Below are 22,815 nucleotides of genomic sequence, written 5' to 3' on the forward strand. Positions count from 1 at the left end.
CTCGTAAGTTCTCTCCGGCCGAACGGAACTACACTATTGGAGACCAGGAACTCTTGGCAATCAAGTCTGCCTTGGAAGAATGGAGATATCTTCTGGAAGGGGCTAAACACGTGTTTACTATCTACACAGATCACAAGAATTTGCTGTACATCAAATCCGCACAGTGCTTGAATCCTCGCCAGGCAAGATGGGCACTTTTCTTTTCCCGATTCTCGTTCATTATCAAGTACCGGGCCGGGAGTCTCAATATTAAAGCAGATGCACTTTCTCGTTCACAAGTTTCCTCTGACGAGGATGAACCTCCGGAGCGGGGTTTAATTCTGAATCCAGTTTCTGTCTCTGTTGCTTTAACTACTCCAGCTCCTCCTCCTGGAAGAATGTCCGTACCAGCTAGATTCCGCTCAAGGATACTACTGTGGGTCCATAACTCCAAGTTTTCCGGTCATCCCGGCGCTCAGAAGATGTACAAGTTTCTGCAAAGATCTTACTGGTGGAACACCATGAGGAAGGATGTACAAGATTGCGTTAATTCCTGTCCCCAATGTACACAACACAAATCTCCTCGTTTGCCTCCTGCAGGGTTACTTCGTCCTCTGCCTATCCCTGTGAGACCCTGGACTCACATTTCCATGGACTTCGTCACTGACCTGCCCTGTTCCAAAGGTTTCAACACCGTTTGGGTTATCGTTGACCGTTTTTCGAAGATGGCACACTTTGTGCCCTTGACTGGTCTTCCAACAGCACCGAAACTGGCACTACTGTTTATCCGAGAACATTTTCGTTTGCATGGGTTGCCACAAGAGATTGTTTCTGACCGAGGAGTACAGTTCACCGCCAGGTTTTGGAAAGCCCTTTGTTCGACTCTGCAAATCAAACTTAAGTTTTCGTCTGCTTATCATCCCCAAACAAATGGACAAACGGAACGTGTCAATCAGGATCTAGAGACTTTTCTTCGTCTGTACCTCTCTCCTTCACAGGACAATTGGGTGGAGTTGCTGCCTTGGGCGGAGTTTGCCCACAACCATTTGTTTCATTCTTCCACTGGGGAATCACCATTTTTCGTCAATTACGGGTTCCATCCCCGTGTTCCGGAATTTCCAAGCCTTCCGTTAGTAGAGGTTCCTGCTGTAGTATCCACTCTACGACACTTTGGACAAATTTGGAGGAAGGTTCATGCCAATCTTAAGCAGGTTTCGGCTCGGTACAAGTTCTTCGCAGATAAGAAACGGCGAGCTGCACCTCAATATAAAGTTGGGGACAGGGTATGGCTGTCCACACGGAACCTCCGGCTGAAGGTGCCTACCATGAAATTCGCTCCAAGGTTCATCGGGCCCTACCCTGTGCTAAAAGTCTTAAATCCTGTGGTCTGTAAACTGGGTTTGCCTGCCCATCTTCGAGTACCTAACGCCTTTCATGTTTCTCTACTCCGTCCCCTCGTTCTGAATCGGTTCCACTCAGCACTCCCTAGGTCAACGTCAGTAGTGGCAGAAGCCGGAGCAGAGTTTGAAATCAAAGCTATTCTTGACTCCCGTTATCTTCATAAAAAATTACAGTACTTGGTGGACTGGAAGGGTTACGGTCCTGAGGAAAGAAGTTGGATTGGAGCTACTGAAGTAATGGCTCCTCGTCTGATTCGGATCTTCCACTCCAAACATCCGACTAAGCCCGGGAAGTGTCCAGGGGCCACTCCTGGAGGAGGGGGTACTGTTACAAACCTGCAGCGGCCGCGGCGGCCGCGCTTGTCCCTACGGGTGGTCTGGTCTGCCCGGCGCCTCGTTCCCCCTGGCGGTCTCCGGATTCAGTGGCGGGTCGGCGCTGCTCCCCGGCGGCTTCCCGGAAGCAGGGACGCCGCCATCACAAGTGAGGGCAAGCAGGCGGAGCAGGTCTGACGTCACCTGCCTGCTCCGTCAATCAGGCTGGGGCGGGGAGTTTAAAAGCGGATACCAGGCAGAGATCCGGTGCCTGAGTATCTTCGTTTCTCCTTCGGAAGCTGTGATTCCAGAGCTCCCTCGTCCTGTGCCTCCAAGCATCCTGTGCCTCCAAGCTCGTCCTGTGCCTCCAAGCATCCTGTACCTCCAAGCATCCCGTGCCTCCAAGCACCTCCGTGCCTCCAAGCACCTCCGTGCCTCCAAGCACCTCCGTGCCTCCAAGCACCCCGTGCCTCCAAGCACCTCGTGCCTCCAAGCACCTCCGTGCCTCCAAGCACCTCCGTGCCTCCAAGCACCTCGTGCCTCCAAGCACCTCCGTGCCTCCAAGTACCTCCGTGCCTCCAAGTACCCTCGTGCCTTCAAGCACCTCCGTGCCTCCAAGCACCTCGTGCCTCCAAGCACCTCCGTGCCTCCAAGCACCTCCGTGCCTCCAAGCACCTCCGTGCCTCCAAGCACCTCGTGCCTCCAAGCATCTCCGTACCTCCAGGGGCCTCCTAGCACGCCCTGTTCTTCCAGCACCTCAGAACCCCAATACCGCGGAGCCTCCGACATCACGGTACCTCTAATATCTCAGTACCCCAGCCTTCAGTATTTCTACGAGTCTTGTCTTACAGGAGACCGTCAAGAACTCCTCTGTGCCTCCCGCCTGCCGACGTAGTCCTGCATGAGGAAGACCTACATCCGGCCATCCCTACTGCGACCCAGTGGCGGTTCCTCTTCCCGGTCATCGGAAGAAGCCCCGAGTCCACAACACTCCCAAACCAGGTCAGTGATAGACCGACTGGAACACCCACGGTGTTACTAGTGCGACCACAGCTATCGCCTGAGAGTCCCTTGACCCAGCGTAAAACCTTTTTTATCTTTTTATTGAGGTGGGACGCCATGTAGTCCACCTGAGGCAGTTTCCATCAATTTGCAAAACTGCGTGAAGATTTCCTGATGAAGTCACCACTTTCCCGGGTGGAGGTCGTGTCCACTCCCGGAATGAACACTGCTGACAGTGCGCTTACTTGATTCTCCGCCCAGCGAAGAATTCTGGTGGCTTCTACCCTCGCCACCCTGCTCCTTGTGCCGCCCTGGCGGTTTACATGAGCCCCTGCGGTCTGACTGGATCAGAACCGGTTGGTCGCGAAGAAGGAACTCCGCTTGACTTAGGGCGTTGTATATGGCCCTTAGTTCCAGGATATTGATGTGAAGGCAAGTCTGTTGGCTTGACCACAAACCTTGGAATTTTCTTCCCTGTGTAACTGCCCCCCACCCTCGGAGGCTTGCATCCGTGGTCACCAGGACCCAGTCCTGAATGCCGAATCTGCGGCCCTCGAGAAGGTGAGCACTATGCAGCCACCACAGGAGAGACACCCTGGCCCTGGGGGATAGGGTGATTAACCGATGCATCTGAAGATGTGATCCGGACCACTTGTCCAGTAAGTTCCATTGTCCTTGCATGGAACCAGCCGAAGGGGATGGCCTCGTATGATGCCATCATCCTTCCCAGGACTCGAGTGCAGTGATGCACTGACACCTGTTTTGGTATTCAATGGATTCCTGACCAGTGTCATGAGCTCCTGAGCTCTCTCTATCGGGAGATAAACCCTCTTCTGGTCTGTGTCTAGGATCATGCCTAGGCGAGGCAGATGAGCTGTAGGAACCAACTGCGACTTCGGAATATATAGAATCCAGTCGTGTTGCCGTTTCACTTCCAGAGAAGGTGATACGCTGTCCAGCAACTGCTCTCTTGATCTCGCTTTTATGAGGAGATCATCCAAGTATGTGATAATAGTGACACCTTGCTTCCGCAGGAGCACCATCATATCCGCCATTACCTTGGTGAAATTGGTAATGACAATCCCGTACCGCAATTCTGAGGTACGCCTGATGAGGTGGATAAATGGGGACACGAAGGTATGCATCCCTTATGTCCCGATTCATTTCAGGCTTGCAATGACCGATCTTAGCGATTCCATCTTGAACCTGAACCTTTTCAGGTATATGTTCAGGGATTTTAATTCAATATGGGTCTAACCGAACCATATGGTTTCGGGATTATAACATGGTCGAATAATAACACCCTCTTGTTGAAGGAGGGGACCCTTGACAACCACCTGTTGAAGATACAATTTACGAATTGCAGTTAACACTGGCTCCCTCTCTTGGGGGGAAGCCCGCCGGGTCTTCGGTGAGGGGGCATCTTCTCACAGTCCAGCCTGTATCCCTGCGATACAATTTCTATTGCCCAGGGATCTAACAGGGAGTGAACCCACTTGTGGCTGAACTTACGAAGGCGTGTCCCCACCGGGCCTAGCTCCGCCTGTGGAGCCCCAGCAACATGCGGTGGATTTTTGTAGAGGCCGGGGAGGACTTCTGTTCCTGGGGACTAGCTGTGTTGTACAGCTTCTTTCCTCTGCCCCCGGCTCTGACAAGAAAGGACGCACCTCAGACTTTCTTGTTTCTTTATTCGAAAAGCTGCATTTAATAATGTCGTGCTTTCCTAGGCTGTGCAGGAATATAAGGAAAAATATCAGAATTACCAGCTATAGCTGTGGAGACCAGGCCCGAGAACCTTTCTCCACACAATCCTCAGCCTTCCATATGCCTCTTAAGTCGGCATCATCTGTCCAATGTATATTCTACAGGACACGTCAAGCAGAAATCGACATAGCTTTTGTCTCTAGGACCCAGTATACTCATGTCCCTTTGGGTATGCTTTATAATTATATATCTATCACTTAAGACAGCATCTTAAAATATTTATATGCATACTAGGGTCTCAATCTCTGCTGATAAGGTACCTGTCCACGCTGCCACAGCGCTATAAACCCATGCCGACACAATCGCCGGTCTGGGTAGTATACTAGAATGTGCACACTATCTGCAGGGTCCCTGAGAATAGCTAGTGCAAACAGGACACCCAAGGGGAAGATTCTCAACACATCCTGGCCCTAGTGGGGAAAGGATACAGCCTGAGAATTCTCTTGTGGGAAGCTGCCGTCTCTTGTCTGGAGATTCCCGCTCTTTTTCCTCATGAGAGGAGGGAAATTTACCTCAGCATTCTTCCACTTAACATGTGTACTCTCGTGTCAGGGACAGATGAGTCATCAGTGATATGCAAATCATCTTTTATTCCAATAATCATATATTGAATATCTTTTAGCCCTCTTGGCTGTAACTTTGCATTATCGTAGTCGACAGTGGAGTTAAACTCCGTGTCGATACTTTGTTATTTTGGATAGTGAGCATAGAGAGACTCTGAAGGACTCTGTGACATAGGGACAGACCAGGGTAGATTTCCTTTCTGTTCCCTAACCTTTTGTGCAATAATTTTACCTCAGCACTTACACATATCCAAACAGGTGTCGGCGTTGTTGACCGAGACACCCTCCCACACACTTATCCGCTCTATCACCTCCTTAGAGGAGCCTTTTACCTCAGACATGTCGACACACGCGTACCGACACACCACACACACAGGGGATGCTCTATTTGAAGACAGTTCCCCCACCAGGCCCCTTGGAGAGACAGAGAGAGAGTATGCCAGCACACACCACAGCGCTATATAATACAGGGATGTACACTATACTGAGTGATTTTTCCCCTATAGCAGCTTATATACACAGTTTTGCACCTAAATGTATGTGCCCCCCCCACTCTCTTTTTTACCCTTTGTGTACCAGGATACTGCAGGGGAGAGCCTGGGGAGCTTCCTTCCAGCTGAGCTGTGAAGAGAAAATGGCGCCGGTGTGCTGAGGAAGAAGGCCTGGCCCCCTCAGCGGCGGGCTTCTGTCCTTTTATGTACTTTAATGGCGGGGGTTAATGCACATATACAGTTTATCAGACTGTATTATGTGCTTTTCGCCAAGTAAGGTAATCTAATTGCTGCCCAGGGCGCCCCCCCAGCGCCCTGCACCCATCAGTGACCGGAGTGTGTGGTGTGCTAAGGGAGCAATGGCGCACAGCTGCAGTGCTGTGCGCTACCTTAATGAAGACCGGAGTCTTCAGCCGCCGATTTTCAACTTCTCTTCGTTCTTCTGGCTCTGCAAGGGGGACGGCGGCGCGGCTCCGGGACCGGACGACCGAGGACTGGGCCTGTGTTCGATCCCTCTGGAGCTAATGGTGTCCAGTAGCCTTAGAAGCCCAAGCTAGCTGCAAGCAGGTAGGTTCGCTTCTCTCCCCTCAGTCCCACGTAGCAGTTAGTCTGTTGCCAGCAGATCTCACTGAAAATAAAAAACCTAACAAATACTTTCTTTTCTAGGAAGCTCAGGAGAGCCCCTAGGGTGCATCCAGCTCTGGCCGGGCACAGATACTAACTGAGGTCTGGAGGAGGGGCATGCATAGAGGGAGGAGCCAGTGCACACCAGATATAGTACCTAATCTTTCTTTTAAGAGTGCCCAGTCTCCTGTGGAGCCCGTCTATACCCCATGGTCCTTACGGAGTACCCAGCATCCACTAGGACGTCAGAGAAAATAAGAATTTACTTACCGATAATTCTATTTCTCATAGTCCGTAGTGGATGCTGGGAACTCCGAAAGGACCATGGGGAATAGCGGCTCCGCAGGAGACTGGGCACAAAAGTAAAAGCTTTAGGACTAGTTGGTGTGCACTGGCTCCTCCCCCTATGACCCTCCTCCAAGCCTCAGTTAGGATACTGTGCCCGGACGAGCGTACACAATAAGGAAGGATTTTGAATCCCGGGTAAGACTCATACCAGCCACACCAATCACACCGTACAACCTGTGATCTGAACCCAGTTAACAGCATGATAACAGAGGAGCCTCTGAAAAGATGGCTCACAACAATAATAACCCGATTTTTGTAACTATGTACAAGTATTGCAGACAATCCGCACTTGGGATGGGCGCCCAGCATCCACTACGGACTATGAGAAATAGAATTATCAGTAAGTAAATTCTTATTTTCTCTGACATCCTAGTGGATGCTGGGAACTCCGAAAGGACCATGGGGATTATACCAAAGCTCCCAAACGGGCGGGAGAGTGCGGATGACTCTGCAGCACCAATTGAGAGAACTCCAGGTCCTCCTCAGCCAGGGTATCAATTTTGTAGAATTTTACAAACGTATTTGCTCCTGACCAAGTAGCTGCTCGGCAAAGTTGTAAAGCCGAGACCCCTCGGGCAGCCGCCCAAGATGAGCCCATCTTCCTTGTGGAGTGGGCATTTACAGATTTTTGGCTGTGGCAGGCCTGCCACAGAATGTGCAAGCTGAATTGTACTACAAATCCAACGAGCAATAGTCTGCTTAGAAGCAGGAGCACCCAGCTTGTTAGGTGCATACAGGATAAACAGCGAGTCAGATTTTCCGACTCCAGCCGTCCTGGAAACATATTTTCAGGGCCCTGACAACGTCTAGCAACTTGGAGTCCTCCAAGTCCCTAGTAGCCGCAGGCACCACAATAGGTTGGTTCAGGTGAAACGCTGAAACCACCTTAGGGAGAAACTGAGGACAAGTCCTCAATTCCGCCCTGTCCGAATGGAAAATCAGATAAGGGCTTTTACAGGATAAAGCCGCCAATTCTGACACGCGCCTGGCCCAGGCCAGGGCTAACAGCATGACCACTTTCCATGTGAGATATTTTAACTCCACAGATTTAAGTGGTTCAAACCAATGTGACTTTTTGGAACCCAAAAACTACATTGAGATCCCAAGGTGCCACTGGAGGCACAAAAGGAGGCTGTATATGCAGTACCCCTTTTACAACGTCTGAACTTCAGGGACTGAAGCTAGTTCTTTTTGGAAGAAAATTGACAGGGCCGAAATTTGAACCTTAATGGACCCCAATTTCAGGCCCATAGACACTCCTGTTTGCAGGAAATGTAGGAATCGACCCAGTTGAATTTCCTCCGTCGGGCCTTACTGGCCTCGCACCACGCAACATATTTTCGCCAATTGCGGTGATAATGTTTTGCGGTTACATCCTTCCTGGCTTTGATCAGGATAGGGATGACCTCATCCGGAATGCCTTTTTTCCTTCAGGATCCGGCGTTCAACCGCCATGCCGTCAAACGCAGTCGCGGTAAGTCTTGGAACAGACAGGGTCCTTGCTGAAGCAGGTCCCTTCTTAGAGGTAGAGGCCACGGATCCTCCGTGAGCATCTTTTGAAGTTCCGGTTACCAAGTCCTTCTTGGCCAATCCGGAGCCACGAATATAGTGCTTACTCCTCTCCATCTTATCAATCTCAGTACCTTGGGTATGAGAGGCAGATGAGGGAACACATACACTGACTGGTACACCCACGGTGTTACCAGAGCGTCTACAGCTATTGCCTGAGGGTCCCTTGACCTGGCGCAATACCTGTCGAGTTTTTCCCAACGGTTTATAATCATGTGGAAGACTTCTGGGTGAAGTCCCCACTCTCCCGGGTGGAGGTCGTGTCTGCTGAGGAAGTCTGCTTCCCAGTTGTCCACTCCCGGAATTGCCGACAGTGCTATCACATGATTTTCCGCCCAGCGAAGAATCCTTGCAGCTTCTGCCATTGCCCTCCTGCTTCTTGTGCCACCCTGTCTGTTTACGTGGGTGACTGCCGTGATGTTGTCCGACTGGATCAACACCGGCTGACCTTGAAGCAGAGGTCTTGCTAAGCTTAGAACATTGTAAATGGCCCTTAGCTTCAAGATATTTATGTGAAGTGATGTCTCCAGGCTTGACCATAAGCCCTGGAAATTCCTTCCCTGTGTGACTGCTCCCCAGCCTCGCAGGCTGGCATCCGTGGTCACCAGGACCCAGTCCTGAATGCCGAATCTGCGGCCCTCTAGAAGATGAGCACTCTGCAACCACCACAGGAGGGACACCCTTGTTCTTGGTGACAGGGTTATCCGCTGATGCATCTGAAGATGCGACCCGGACCATTTGTCCAGCAGGTCCCACTGGAAAGTTCTTGCGTGGAATCTGCCGAATGGGATTGCTTCGTAGGAAGCCACCATTTTACCCAGAACCCTTGTGCATTGATGCACTGAGACTTGCCTCGGTTTTAGGAGGTTCCTGACTAGCTCGGATAACTCCCTGGCTTTCTCCTCCGGGAGAAACACCTTTTTCTGGACTGTGTCCAGGATCATCCCTAGGAACAGAAGACAAGTCGTCGGAACCAGCTGCGATTTTGGAATATTGAGAATCCAATCGTGCTGCCGCAACACTACCTGAGATAGTGCTACACCGACCTCCAACTGTTCCCTGGATCTTACCCTTATCAGGGAATCGTCCAAGTAAGGGATAACTAAAATTCCCTTCCTTCGAAGGAATATCATCATTTCGGCCATTACCTTGGTAAAGACCCGGGGTGCCGTGGACCATCCATACGGCAGCGTCTGAACTGATAGTGACAGTTCTGTACCATAAACCTGAGGTACCCTTGGTGAGAAGGGTAAATTTGGACATGAAGGTAAGCATCCTTGATGTCCCGAGACATCATGTAGTCCCCTTCTTCCAGGTTCGCAATCACTGCTCTGAGTGACTCAATCTTGAATTTGAACCTCTGTATGTAAGTGTTCAAAGATTTTAGATTTAGAATCGGTCTCACCGAGCCGTCCGGCTTCGGTACCACAACAGTGTGGAATAATACCCCGTTCCCTGTTGCAGGAGGGGTACCTTGATTATCACCTGCTGGGAATACAGCTTGTGAATGGCTTCCAAAACTGTCTCCCTGTCAGAAGGAGACATCGGTAAAGCCGACTTTAGGAAACGGCGAGGGGGAGACGTCTCGAATTCCAATTTGTACCCCTGAGATATCACCTGAAGGATCCAGGGGTCTACTTGCGAGTGAGCCCACTGCGCGCTGAAATTCATTGAGACGGGCCCCCCACCGTGCCTGATTCTGCTTGTAAAGCCCCAGCGTCATACTGAGGGCTTGGCAGAGGCGGGAGAGGGTTTCTGTTCCTGGGAACTGGCTGATTTCTGCAGCCTTTTTCCTCTCCCTCTGTCACGGGGCAGAAATGAGGAACCTTTTGCCCGCTTGTCCACGAAAAGACTGCGCCTGATAATACGGCGTCTTCTCATGTTGAGAGGCGACCTGGGGTACAAACGTGGATTTCCCAGCTGTTGCCGTGGCCACCAGGTCTGAAAGACCGACCCCAAATAACTCCTCCCCTTAATAAGGCAATACTTCCAAATGCCGTTTGAAATCCGCATCACCTGACCACTGTCGTGTCCTTAACCCTCTACTGGTAGAAATGGACAACGCACTTAGACTTGATGCCAGTCGGCAAATATTCCGCTGTGCATCACGCATATATAGAAATGCATCTCTTTAAATGCTCTATAGGCAAAAATATACTGTCCCTATCTAGGGTATCAATATTTTCAGTCAGGGAATCCGACCACGCCAACCCAGCACTGCACATCCAGGCTGAGGCGATTGCTGGTCGCAGTATAACACCAGTATGTGTGTAAATACATTTTAGGATACCCTCCTGCTTTCTATCAGCAGGATCCTTAAGGGCGGCCATCTCAGGAGAGGGTAGAGCCCTTACAAGCGTGTGAGCGCTTTATCCACCCTAGGGGGTGTTTCCCAACGCACCCTAACCTCTGGCGGGAAAGGATATAATGCCAATAACATTTTAGAAATTATCAGTTGTTATCGGGGGAAACCCACGCATCATCACACACCTCATTTAATTTCTCAGATTCAGGAAAACTACAGGTAGTTTTTCCTCACCGAACATAATACCCCTTTTTGGTGGTACTCGTATTATCAGAAATGTGTAAAACATTTTTCATTGCCTCAATCATGTAACGTGTGGCCCTACTGGAAGTCACATTTGTCTCTTCACCGTCGACACTGGAGTCAGTATCCGTGTCGGCGTCTATATCTGCCATCTGAGGTAACGGGCGCTTTAGAGCCCCTGACGGCCTATGAGACGTCTGGACAGGCACAAGCTGAGTAGCCGGCTGTCTCATGTCAACCACTGTCTTTTATACAGAGCTGACACTGTCACGTAATTCCTTCCAACAGTTCATCCACTCAGGTGTCGACCCCCTAGGGGGTGACATCACTATTACAGGCAATCTGCTCCGTCTCCACATCATTTTTCTCCTCATACATGTCGACACAAACGTACCGACATACAGCACACACACAGGGAATGCTCTGATAGAGGACAGGACCCCACTAGCCCTTTGGGGAGACAGAGGGAGAGTTTGCCAGCACACACCAGAGCGCTATATATATATACAGGGATAACCTTATATAAGTGTTTTTCCCCTTATAGCTGCTGTATCTTTAATACTGCGCGTAATTAGTGCCCCCCCTCTCTTTTTTAACCCTTTCTGTAGTGTAGTGACTGCAGGGGAGAGCCAGGGAGCTTCCCTCCAACGGAGCTGTGAGGGAAAATGGCGCCAGTGTGCTGAGGAGATAGGCTCCGCCCCCTTATCGGCGGCCTTATCTCCCGTTTTTCTATGTATTCTGGCAGGGGTTAAATGCATCCATATAGCCCAGGAGCTATATGTGATGTATTTTTTGCCATCTAAGGTATTTTTATTGCGTCTCAGGGCGCCCCCCCCCAGCGCCCTGCACCCTCAGTGACCGGAGTGTGAAGTGTGCTGAGAGCAATGGCGCACAGCTGCGGTGCTGTGCGCTACCTTATTGAAGACAGGACGTCTTCTGCCGCCGATTTTCCGGACCTCTTCTGCTCTTCTGGCTCTGTAAGGGGGACGGCGGCGCGGCTCTGGGACCCATCCATGGCTGGGCCTGTGATCGTCCCTCTGGAGCTAATGTCCAGTAGCCTAAGAAGCCCAATCCACTCTGCACGCAGGTGAGTTCGCTTCTTCTCCCCTTAGTCCCTCGATGCAGTGAGCCTGTTGCCAGCAGGACTCACTGAAAATAAAAAACCTAATTTAAACTTTTACTCTAAGCAGCTCAGGAGAGCCACCTAGATTGCACCCTTCTCGTTCGGGCACAAAAATCTAACTGAGGCTTGGAGGAGGGTCATAGGGGGAGGAGCCAGTGCACACCAACTAGTCCTAAAGCTTTTACTTTTGTGCCCAGTCTCCTGCGGAGCCGCTATTCCCCATGGTCCTTTCGGAGTTCCCAGCATCCACTAGGACGTCAGAGAAATGTACAGTTTGACGAACACTCTACCACCGGTAGGTGGCGGGGGAAAGGAGTTACACCGCCTCTCCAGAACCACTTTAAGAGGGGATATATAGCAAACTTTCTTTAAAAAGTGTCCCTAGCAACTAATCAATCAGCATTTAGCTAGTCCCGCTATAAAATGACAGAAGCAGTTACTTTTTCTTTTTATAAAGGTTTGACACATCTATGTCCCTTACTATCCTATTATTGTAATTCCAAATATTTAAAACTATTCAGGAATGGTAATGAAAAGTCAGCACTGAGACTATATCAGCAACTGGGTTACAGTATATTGCACAATGCAAAGCATAAAACACATATATCGTTTATTTTACTAGCGCTTTATGGGCCCTACACATTTGTCGATCCGTCGCCGAGCTGCCCGACGGCAGATACGGCCGACGGGCGACCCAACGGCGGGGGGAGTGAAGTTTCTTCATAGCATAGCAGTGCAGGCAAATATGGACAAGATCGTCCATATTGGCCTGCATGCACAAGCGACGGGGCACCGGGGATGAACGAGTGCGGGGCCGCACACCGTTCATCGCTGGTGCCTCCACACTGAAAGATATGAACGGTATCTCGTTCATTAATGAACGAGATCGTTCATATCTTTCAGTATTTTCTCCCAGTGTGTAGGGCCTATTATATAAAAGAAGACAGACAGACAAGCAACACCAGACTGCCAGTATCCTTTATGTTACGGATGGGAGCAATAATCATGTTACAATACTCATAAAACTGGTAGCAGGTGTAATAGTACTGTATGCTTGCAGCAATCTTATAAATAAAGAACATTAGTAACCAGAAAACGGTATAATTACTTTAATGCAGATAATTATATACTTCATGTACAGCAGATACTGCAATAGAGGATCGGGTGTTTCTACTGCGTGCAGTACATAAAGAAAGGTTTCTTTTACACAAATGTTACAGCAAATCCAGTAGCTTCTGGCCGGAAATAACACCGCACACTTCGGCACGGGTTGGGTTTGTGGTCACATAACCGATTCCTTTCGGCACAGACTAAGTACCCGGCCAGTGCTAAGATAATAATTAGTATAAGCGTAGACCATAAACAAGCACATAGAGCATACCTCCCGACATGACCCTCTCCAGGAGGGACAGAATGCACTGCTCCTGGACTTCCCTCTTAATCTATAATTGCCATCACCTGTGCTGAAACACCTTTCTTTATTCATTTACCTGTTCAAAACAGGTGCCGGCAATCATAAATTAAGAGAAAAGTCCAGAGGCAGAGCATTGTGTCCCTCCTGGAGAGGGTCATGTTGGGAGGTATGATAGAGGCATGTTCCTCAAATCTCATTACAGTAATCCGTACCTTACTTGAGATCAGGTGTGTAGACAGAGTGGCGCAATTTCCCAGGGCTCCTGTGTGAGCGCAGCGCGCTGCTATACATGTACACTGATTCCAGTGTACGTGCCAGGTGCAGCTGCTCCCCCGTTCTGTCCTCGGCTCTCGTCCAGCAACGCGGACTTTATACAGAGTGCGGGCTCCTGCTGCCGGTCACATTGCATCACATCAGCCAGAGTACTCCTTGCGAGAGGCCCCGGCTCTCTGTGTGCACATACCCCACCCATTGGCAAGGCTGGCTGTGCTGCAGGACAGTCAGGTCTGTGCAACAGAAACCTCTGACCGGGGCGGTATTTTTTATAGGTTACGGGAAAGTAAATAGAAATGGGGCATGACAGTATCAGTGTGTACCAGACTGGGCTGTGATGATCTATTTATCCATATATGGTTATTTTATTTTTTGCTTTAAGATGTTCAACTTTTACACGTTTAATGACAATGATTTTACCCAGAAGTGAAAGAAAATACACAATTACTCTATTTACACCTCAAACCGCTGTGGTTGTGCAACGACGACCCTAGATAAGGGGCGGGATGTACTAATGTACATCGCCGCCCATCGCCACGATGCTGATCGCATATGTACTAACATATGCGATCAGCATTGCGGAGGACAGCTCTTCCGATAAGAGCTGTCCTCCGCGATGCGCAGCGGCAGCCTGACTTCCGGGATTCGCATGCAGTCTGCGCATGCGGGGGGTGACGGGGGCGGCCGCAGGGCATGCTGGGAGGGATCCGATCGGATCCCTCACACAGCGCCGCGGAGAGAAGCCCATAGGCTTCTATGGACGTACGCCAGCTAAAGCTGGCGTACCCCGCCGCGGCGCTGTCCTGCCGGCCGGCGGTTAGTACATCAGGAAAATGCGGTAAACAGGGAGTTAACCGCATTTTCCGCTTAGTACATCCCGCCCAAGGTCAGTGCAATTCAAGCAGCATGTCTGCTCTCAGGGTGAAGCTATACTTTCTGTCACCCAGGGCAAAGACTCAGCTCTGCTTTGCTTAAATACAGACATCACTATACACAGACATTTATCAAAGCTTGAAGATTAAGGGGGTCATTCCGACCCGTCCGTACGCAGCGGTTCATGACTGCGGTGCGTACGGGTTGGAACTGCGCATGGGCGGTGGCTGCATTGCGCACGTGCGTCGTTGCCGTCGCTAGGCAGCAGTCAGAATAAAGAAGAAAGTAATCGCTAGCGCGATCGGAAGAAGATTTACATCGGGGAGGCGTTCCGGGCGTCTACTCACCATTTTCCGGACGTGGAGATCCGAACGCAGGCGTGTCCAGGCGTTTGGAGGGCGGATGTCTGACGTCAAATCCGGGACCTTCATCGCTGGATCCATCGCACAGGGTAAGTAACTGCAGGGCTAGTCTACTTCTGCACAAAACTTTTTTTAGCATAGCAGAACTGCACAAGCGAGCACAGCCCTGCTATGCTAAAATACACTCCCCCATAGGCCGCGTCTAGATGATCGTACGAGCAGGAAAAAGTTGCTACGTGCGATCAACTCGGAATGACCCCCTAAATACCAAGCAATCAGCGCCTGTCTTCTTGCAAACACGTCTTGTAAAATGACAGAAGCTGATTTGTTGGTACTTTATCTCTCTCCAAGCTTTGATAAATAACCCCCTTATAGGGTAGGAACTCAGGTGCTATGAAAGAGCACCTGCAAATATGTTAAGCTACTATGTATATGCCGCACTTAGAGGGACGGTGCAAGATCTCTCTGCACCCTGGGCAAACCTTTAGCCTAGCGCCTCCTAACCTCCCGGACACACACACCTCCCGAAGAGGAGATGCAGGGGCCCCTAGGTGCGCTGGGGTGAATTGCATCATTATACTGTACATATACAGTGAAAAGGGACAACACTCAATGGTGGTCATTCCGAGTTGTTAGCGCGCTAGCTGCTTTTAGCAGCATTGCACACGCTAGGCCGCCGCCCTCTGGGAGTGTATCTTAGCTTAGCAGAATAGCGAACGAAAGACTAATAGAACTGTTACTAAATAATTCCTTGCAGTTTCTGAGTAGCTCCAGACCTACTCCTAGACTGCGATCACCTCAGTCTGTTTAGTTCCTGGTTTGACGTCACAAACACGCCCTGCGTTCGGCCAGCCACTCCCCCGTTTCTCCAGCCACTCCTGCGTTTTTACCTGGTACGCCTGCGTTTTTTAGCACACTCCCTGAAAACGCCTAGTTGCCGCCAAGAAACACCCACTTCCTGTCAATCACACTACAATCACTCGAGCATTGAAAAAACGTCGCTCGAGCTTGTGCAAATCTCCAAAGTTTTGTGTTAAATTACTTAGCGCATGCGCATTTTCCACCTAATCGCTGCGTTGCGAAAAACGGCAACGAGCGAACAACTCGGAATGACCATCCATGTCTTTTAAAGTGATAAAATATATTGTAAAAGGGATCCGGTCTTTAGGTCGACTGCACTTAAGTCGACCTTTTTCCATGTCGACCTAATGACCGTATCAACATATTTCAGGTGTCGACCTAGTTACTGTCGACCAATAGTGGTCGACCTAGTTACAATCTCTACCCTGCTGCTGTGCGCTGTTGCTGCACCTGTCACACTGTATAACAGCAGCGGAGCTGGCAGTGTGAAGCTTCAGTGTACATCACATAAGGGTATCTACAGTATATCCATATTTTCTGGAGGAGAGACAGGTGCTTATTTAGAGATCACGAGGTACATGCCACTACCGCAATGAATATGCCCATGCTAACTGTGTTATTGCGGTGGTCACCTAAGAATTATTCATTCCATCAACGCTGTGTGACGGCGCTGTCTGCAGGAGAAGCTCATTTGGAGGTGTCAGCTCATCAGCCCTTTCCACCGCAGGCCGGCAGCTGCGCTGTCTCATACCTCTCCAACTAGCAGAGCTGTGACAGCTTCAGCTCCACAGGCCAGGTGTCAGCTCCTGCCAGTTTTAGCCAGTAACTACTCTGGAAACCATTGCTGGGCACTACAGATGGACTGAGCCACACAGTGTGCTGCTATTATAATTGTGGTCACGCAGACAATAGTAATTCCAGCTACACTCAGGACACAGCTACAGATATAAGCGTACTGGAGACATTTCTTAAATGAGAAGCACTCTTTGCTGATCCAGGGGCTCGTTTATCAATGATTGCATCTGGGCGCGATATTAGCGCCCAGGATCAAATTTCAATATGCAATAATATCACCTGAATGTATTAATGAGCACAGGCAGGGAAAAGGAAGCAGCCCATCCTTGCGATATGACCAGTGAGCTGCAATGGGGTCTGCGCATTCACGATCAGTCAGACCGCACAGCACAGCGGCCACTTCCGGGGAGGGCTCTGGGGAGACCCTTTGCCGACCAGGAATGCAGTGTGTAGCCTGTAGGATACAATTGGCTACCAGCTGCAGGGGCCAATATCGGGAAACCTATAGGGGATGTGGCTGCAGACGGGAATGGAGGGATCACTGCAGGTGTTGGGGATACCTGCTGCGGTCCCTCCTTCATACATTTGGAGGATACTTAATATTTGCTAATAACCTCCGAAAATGTGTGTTCTAAGGGATATAACTGCAAATATACAATGATAAATGGACCCCTTAGGCGCCTGCTTGAAATTAGAACATGTCCTTGCTGGTAACTACATTCTGTGAATATTATATTAATCTGGCAATCTGTGTGTGTAGTGACACTGCTATCCTTAACATACTGTACAGACCTAATAAGTGGACACATATGTATGGACAATTGTTTTATTAGAGTAATTTTCATAATAAATTGTGTTTAACTTTTTACATATAAGTCTCTACTGTATTTAATATTTTGAAGAGCAAATTCACTAACTCCATTCAGTATCACTTCCAGCATGTATAAGGGGCATTACTGTGGGTATTGTGTATAAGGGGCGCTACTATGTGGTGTAACTTGTATAAGGGGTATTTCTGTGTAGCATAACATGTATAAGGGACACTACTGTGTAGCGTAATGTGTACAAGGGGCACTACTGAGTGACGTAACATGAATAAGGGGCACTACTATGTGGTGTAATATGAATCAGGGGCAGTATGTGCAGTGTAATGTGAAAATGATTGTGCTGTGTGGCGTAATTCAAATTGAGGTTACTATTGAGTGGCCCCGCCCTCGTGAGACCACACCCATTTTCTGCAACACGCACCATTGGTGTGCACTATCCATTCATAATGTATAGGAGGGAGGGCACAAATTTCTATAGTTTGCAGGGGGGCGTGCACACCCTAGCACTTGCCCTGTGTATAATATACTATGTTTACCCCTCTTTTTCTCCATTAGTACGTAAGGTCTTGGTAAGTTTAGGCCATACTTTGGCTTTCATTATCATCTATATACGGAAGATAGTTAAATTCTCAGCACCTGTGTTGCACCCTGTTCATCTCATTGCTGTCTTTTCTCGTGTCTTCACAATGCTTTAAACATGGATAAAGATGTGCTTGTCATTTTTCCTATATCTTTCCCCTGTGTAACATAACAGTTGCCAGCAGTGGGAATTTTGAAGTGGGGGTATGGAAAATGTAAAGGGGTATAGTGCCCACTCCAGGGTGCACTGTTGTGGTGCCAAACTGCCACAAATCACGGGTGTTTTGGGGTCATGGTCTAATGCCGAGGAGTGCCCGCCTCCTATGCTGCTGTATAATCAGGGCACACTCCTCTCTCTCTCCCTAACACTCACTCTCCTCTCTCCCTAACACTCTCTCTCCTCTCTCTCTCCCTAACACTCTCTTCCCTCTCTCTCTCCCTAACACTCTCTCTCCTCTCAACACTCTCTCCTCTCTCCCCCAACACTCTCTCTCCTCTCTCTCCCTAACAGTCTCTCTCCCCCCAACACTCTCTCCTCTCTCTCCCTAACACACTCTCTCCTCACTCCCACTCTCTCTCCCCCTAACACTCCCTCTTCCCTCTCTCTCTCCCTAACACTCCCTCTTCCCTCTCTCTCTCCCTAACACTCTCTTCCCTCTCTCTCTCCCTAACACTCTTACTCCAATCTCTCTCTCCCTAACACTCTCCCCCCCAACACTCTCTCCCCCCCAACACTCTCTACTCTCTCCCCAACACACTCTCCTCTCTCTCCCCAACACTTTCTCTCCTCAATCCCTAACACTCTTGCTCCTCTCTCTCTCCCTAACACTCTCTCTCCTCGCTCCCTAACACTCTTGCTCCTCTCTCTCCCTAACACTCTCTCTCCCCCCAACACTCTCCTCTCTCCCCACCCAACACTCTCTCCTCTCTCTCCCTGACACTCTCTCCTCTCTCTCCCTGACACTCTCTCCTCTCTCTCCCTGACACTCTCTCTCCTCTCTCACTCTCTCTCCTCTCTCTTACTAACACACTCTCTCCTCGCTCCCTAACACTCTTGCTCCTCGCTCCCTAACTCTTGCTCCTCTCTCTCCCTAACACTCTCTCCCCCAACACTATCTCCTCTCTCTCCCTAACACTCTCTCCTCTCTCTCTCCCTAACACCCCCTCTCTTTCCCAAACACTCTCTAACACACACTCTCTCTTCCCCAACACTCTCTCCTCTCTCCCCTAACACTCTCTCTCTCTCCCTAATACCCCCCTCTCTCTCCCCCCAACACTCTCTCCTCTCTCTCCCCAACACTCTCTCCTCTCTCCCTAACACAGTCTCTCTCTCCTCTCTCTCCCTAACACTCTCTCCTCTCTCCCTAACACAGTCTCTCTCTCCTCTCTCTCCCTAACACTCTCCTCTCTCTCTCTAACACTTTCTCCCTAAAACTCTCTCTAACATTCTCTCTCATCTTGCTCCTCTCTCTCCTTGACACTGTTTCTCTCTCTACCTGACACTGTCCCTTTCTATCCCTCACTCTCCATAAATGTTCTGATGCCCCGGCTCACCCCTGTCTGTCTTTTTTGCACCGGGATCTCATGTACCAGGATATCATGCTGATCCCCCTATTAGTACACCTCTTAATGCCCAGAGGGAAGGGTGATCCTGAGGCCATGGTTCCCCAGAGGTTTCCCCCCAAGGGGGTTTTTCCTCTCCTGAGTGAAGGATGACTCTTCGTGAGTCCAGAGGTGTAGCTTTTATGCCATAATCAATCTCATGCCCGTCCCTGCAACATATAAGAAGTTAAATAATCGCTAATGCGATCACTTTACTTCTGGGTTTAGACCTCGGCTGCACTCCTTCACATGTGCAATTCTCTAGGGAAGAATTGCATAATGTAGCCCACGGGCTACAAACGCCATTTAGAAATGGCATTAGCTGCCGGGCCAAGCTCAGAAATGCTTCGCATTCTGGAGCTTGGTGAGTTTCGCAGTTTACCAACTGCAGTAGAAACTTTTGGTGGCTGCCTTTGTGATCACAATAGGAGGAATGCAATAGATATCTCCAATATCCATTGCAGTCCCCAATACACACATTAAGCTAAAAAATGTTTTATGTATTCATTGACTGGGTCTCTGTTCTTTATTGCATGCTAATTTCACATGGTCCGCAAATTATTACTCTACTGTCCTGCTGGTGCTCCTGACCTGCTGTATAGCAGCGAGACATATATTTTATATACAGCACTCTCGGGGAGATGTATCAAGCCTTGGAGAGAGAGGAAGTGGAGATGTCCAAAGCACCCAATCATCTTCAGTCACTTATCTGGCACAGTACATGAAATACTGTAGTTAGAAGCATCATTTGTTTTGGGCAAATACCCAACTTTATCTCTCTCCGCGGCTTGATACATTTCCCGGAAAATGTTATGTCTCCTTTTCACTTAACAAGTTAAATTAATAATTGACAATGTCTTTCTTGGAAATGGTAAGAAATTCCCAGTATAATATAATGTTAAAAAGGGTTTCCATCTTCCGATAACTTTCTAATGGCTTGTCTATACCCTCCTGGTACATTTACTTTGATTTATCTTTCACGTTTCTTCCATGCCAGTCCGGGGCGGATTGAGAATTTAACGTGGCCCTGGAAATATATGAAAAGTGGCCTCATGTAGGTTGTAGTAAGTCAGCTATAACCGGGGCACAACACAAACTGGGGGTTAGCAAATTGTTAGCATTAGCCACAATGGTAGTAAGCAAGGCCAATGCAGCATGGAAGGCAGTCACAGCACCAGCAGAAGGATCCTGTCATAGGAGGTGGAGATCACACCAGTATGTGAGGTATCGCATTGGTAGGCAGCCCACCAGGGTGGCAAGTACACACATTAAATTATTACTACTACTTAATCCAACAGCAGGGAATTCCAAAGATTAGCACCGACTTGATAAAAGGTTATTATAAAATAGATCATTCTTATTCCTTGAAGTGTAAAAGAAAAAATAAATCATAAGGCCTCTGTCTACCATTTCAGTGAGAGATATTCAATAAAAGGAGCATCCCAGTGAGCCCCATACAATGCCCAAGGAGCATCCCAGTGACCCCCATACAATGCCCATAGCAACCAACCAGGTTCTAGGTATCATTTTATAGAATATATTTGATAAATGATAGCTAGAAGCTCATTGGTTGCTATGGACAACAAACTCTTTAGAAGGTTTTCTACATCTCTCCCTTGGGTATTGCTGCAATGCCCAGCTGAGCACATATCGGACACTTATGGTAGTGCCCAAATCTCATGTTTACTCCCCTCCATGTTGTAACGCCGGTAGAACAAGATGTGTCGTTGGAGCTCCTGAACTGGCATGGCCCTGTCCAGCTCAGATTAGGCCAAAGATAAAACAAAAATGTCACAGAACAGTGTTATTAGCTAATATGGGGAGATATTGGTTACAAATATAGGGCCTGATTCTGAGATTTACATAAATCTCTGATGTTTAATGATCTGCACATGAGCGGGCACCGCACTACACACTCACAGATCTGGTCCTGTGACATCCTGAGTAACCTCAGGGTTATTCGATGACCTATGTGCACGCAGATGAGCCCGTGCTGCCCCTTCAGATACAGCAGCACATTACAGAATCCTGGGCTACTTTTTTACTTAATAAACCTCATGTAGCTTTTGCATAATTCTGCACAACTGCAGAGGTGCCATTAGCATCCAACTCTGAATCAACCCCATAATTATATAGAGGCAGGGGCTTAACTAGAACTATGTGGGCCCCATAGCAACATTTTTAAGGGCCCCCCAACTCAGGTTTCCAGAGAGAGAATTGCAGCAGGGACATAGAGATAGAGTGACGGCAGGGACACAGAGAGAGGGTTTCGGCAAAGACATAGGGACAGAGATAGGTAGCAGCGATTTAGGGACAGAAAGAGGCAGCAGGGGCATAGAAACAGATAGAGGCAGCAGGGACATAGAGACAGATAGAGGGTCAGCAGGGACTTAGGGAGACACAGTTGGGACGAAGAGAGAGGCAGTGGGGATGTAGGACTAGAGGCAGCAGGAACATAGAGACAGAAAGAGTGGCAGTAGGGACACACAGAGAGAGTGCATGCAAAGACAGAGTAAGGCAGCAAGGACTTAGGGACAGAAAGAGGCAACAGGGGCATAGTAACAGAGAGAGAGAGGCAGCAAGAACATAGGGACAGATAGAGAGGCAGCAGGGACAGAAAGAGGCAGCAGGGGTGTAGGGACAGAGAGAGGCAGCAGGGATGCAGGGACAGAGAGAGGTAATTGCAACATGCATTAAAAGAAACAGAAAAAAATTAATAAATGAACAATGTCAGCAATTCTGCATATATAATATATGCCCAGATAAAATACATATAAAATCCCTAGTTTAAAGGAAGTGATGCCAGGCCGCTTCTGTTGCCATAACAACATGCATGCATCTATCCCGAATCTGGAAATACAAAGTGCCTGACACGTCACCAACCATCAGGCGAGGAGGAAATGAAGCAGTCACAGTGCCATCTCCATGGGAATGGAAACGCAGTGATGGAGATTACGGAAGCATAAAAGATGGCAGCAGATAGACGCCAGGCCAGAACACGTGACCAATATCAAGTTACATCAGTGTTAATAGAAAAACACACTGTTTCCCTGGAGATGGGGACTGTTTATAGTCACATGATTTAGAGGAGATCTATGATTGGAGAGAGACCAGTTTCAGCAGTTATGTTTTTCTCAGTAGGGGAAAGTGAAGGGATTGGATATTATGGGTATATAAGGATTGTTTGGATTGACTAGCAACACTCATTACCTTGAAAAAGACCCCAGAGGGGGTTGAAACTAGAGATGAGCGCCTGAAATTTTTCGGGTTTTGTGTTTTGGTTTTGGGTTCGGTTCCGCGGCCGTGTTTTGGGTTCGAACGCGTTTTGGCAAAACCTCACCGAATTATTTTTGTCGGATTCGGGTGTGTTTTGGATTCGGGTGTTTTTTTCAAAAAACCCTAAAAAACAGCTTAAATCATAGAATTTGGGGGTAATTTTGATCCCAAAGTATTATTAACCTCAAAAAACATAATTTACACTCATTTTCAGCCTATTCTGAACACAT

The 22,815-nt window shown here is 48.9% G+C and overlaps 1 protein-coding gene across 4 annotated transcripts in view; it reads right to left on the bottom strand.

Annotated features, from left to right (window-relative positions):
- Positions 1-22,815, bottom strand: part of LOC135070216 (catechol O-methyltransferase-like) — a 325,418-nt gene that overhangs the window by 205,643 nt on the left and 96,960 nt on the right. For 2 of the 4 annotated variants that reach the window (XM_063964746.1, XM_063964748.1), the window contains exon 1: positions 13,350-13,556. The exons of 1 other annotated variant lie outside the window; for it this stretch is intronic. The gene's annotated coding sequence lies outside the window, so the exon portion shown is untranslated. Of the gene's footprint in view, positions 1-13,349; positions 13,557-22,815 lie in introns of those variants that run through there. One more of the 4 variants, XM_063964750.1, reaches the window with a different exon arrangement.

The sequence above is a fragment of the Pseudophryne corroboree genome, chromosome 1 (assembly GCF_028390025.1).
Source record: "Pseudophryne corroboree isolate aPseCor3 chromosome 1, aPseCor3.hap2, whole genome shotgun sequence".
Taxonomy (NCBI): Eukaryota; Metazoa; Chordata; class Amphibia; order Anura; family Myobatrachidae; genus Pseudophryne; species Pseudophryne corroboree.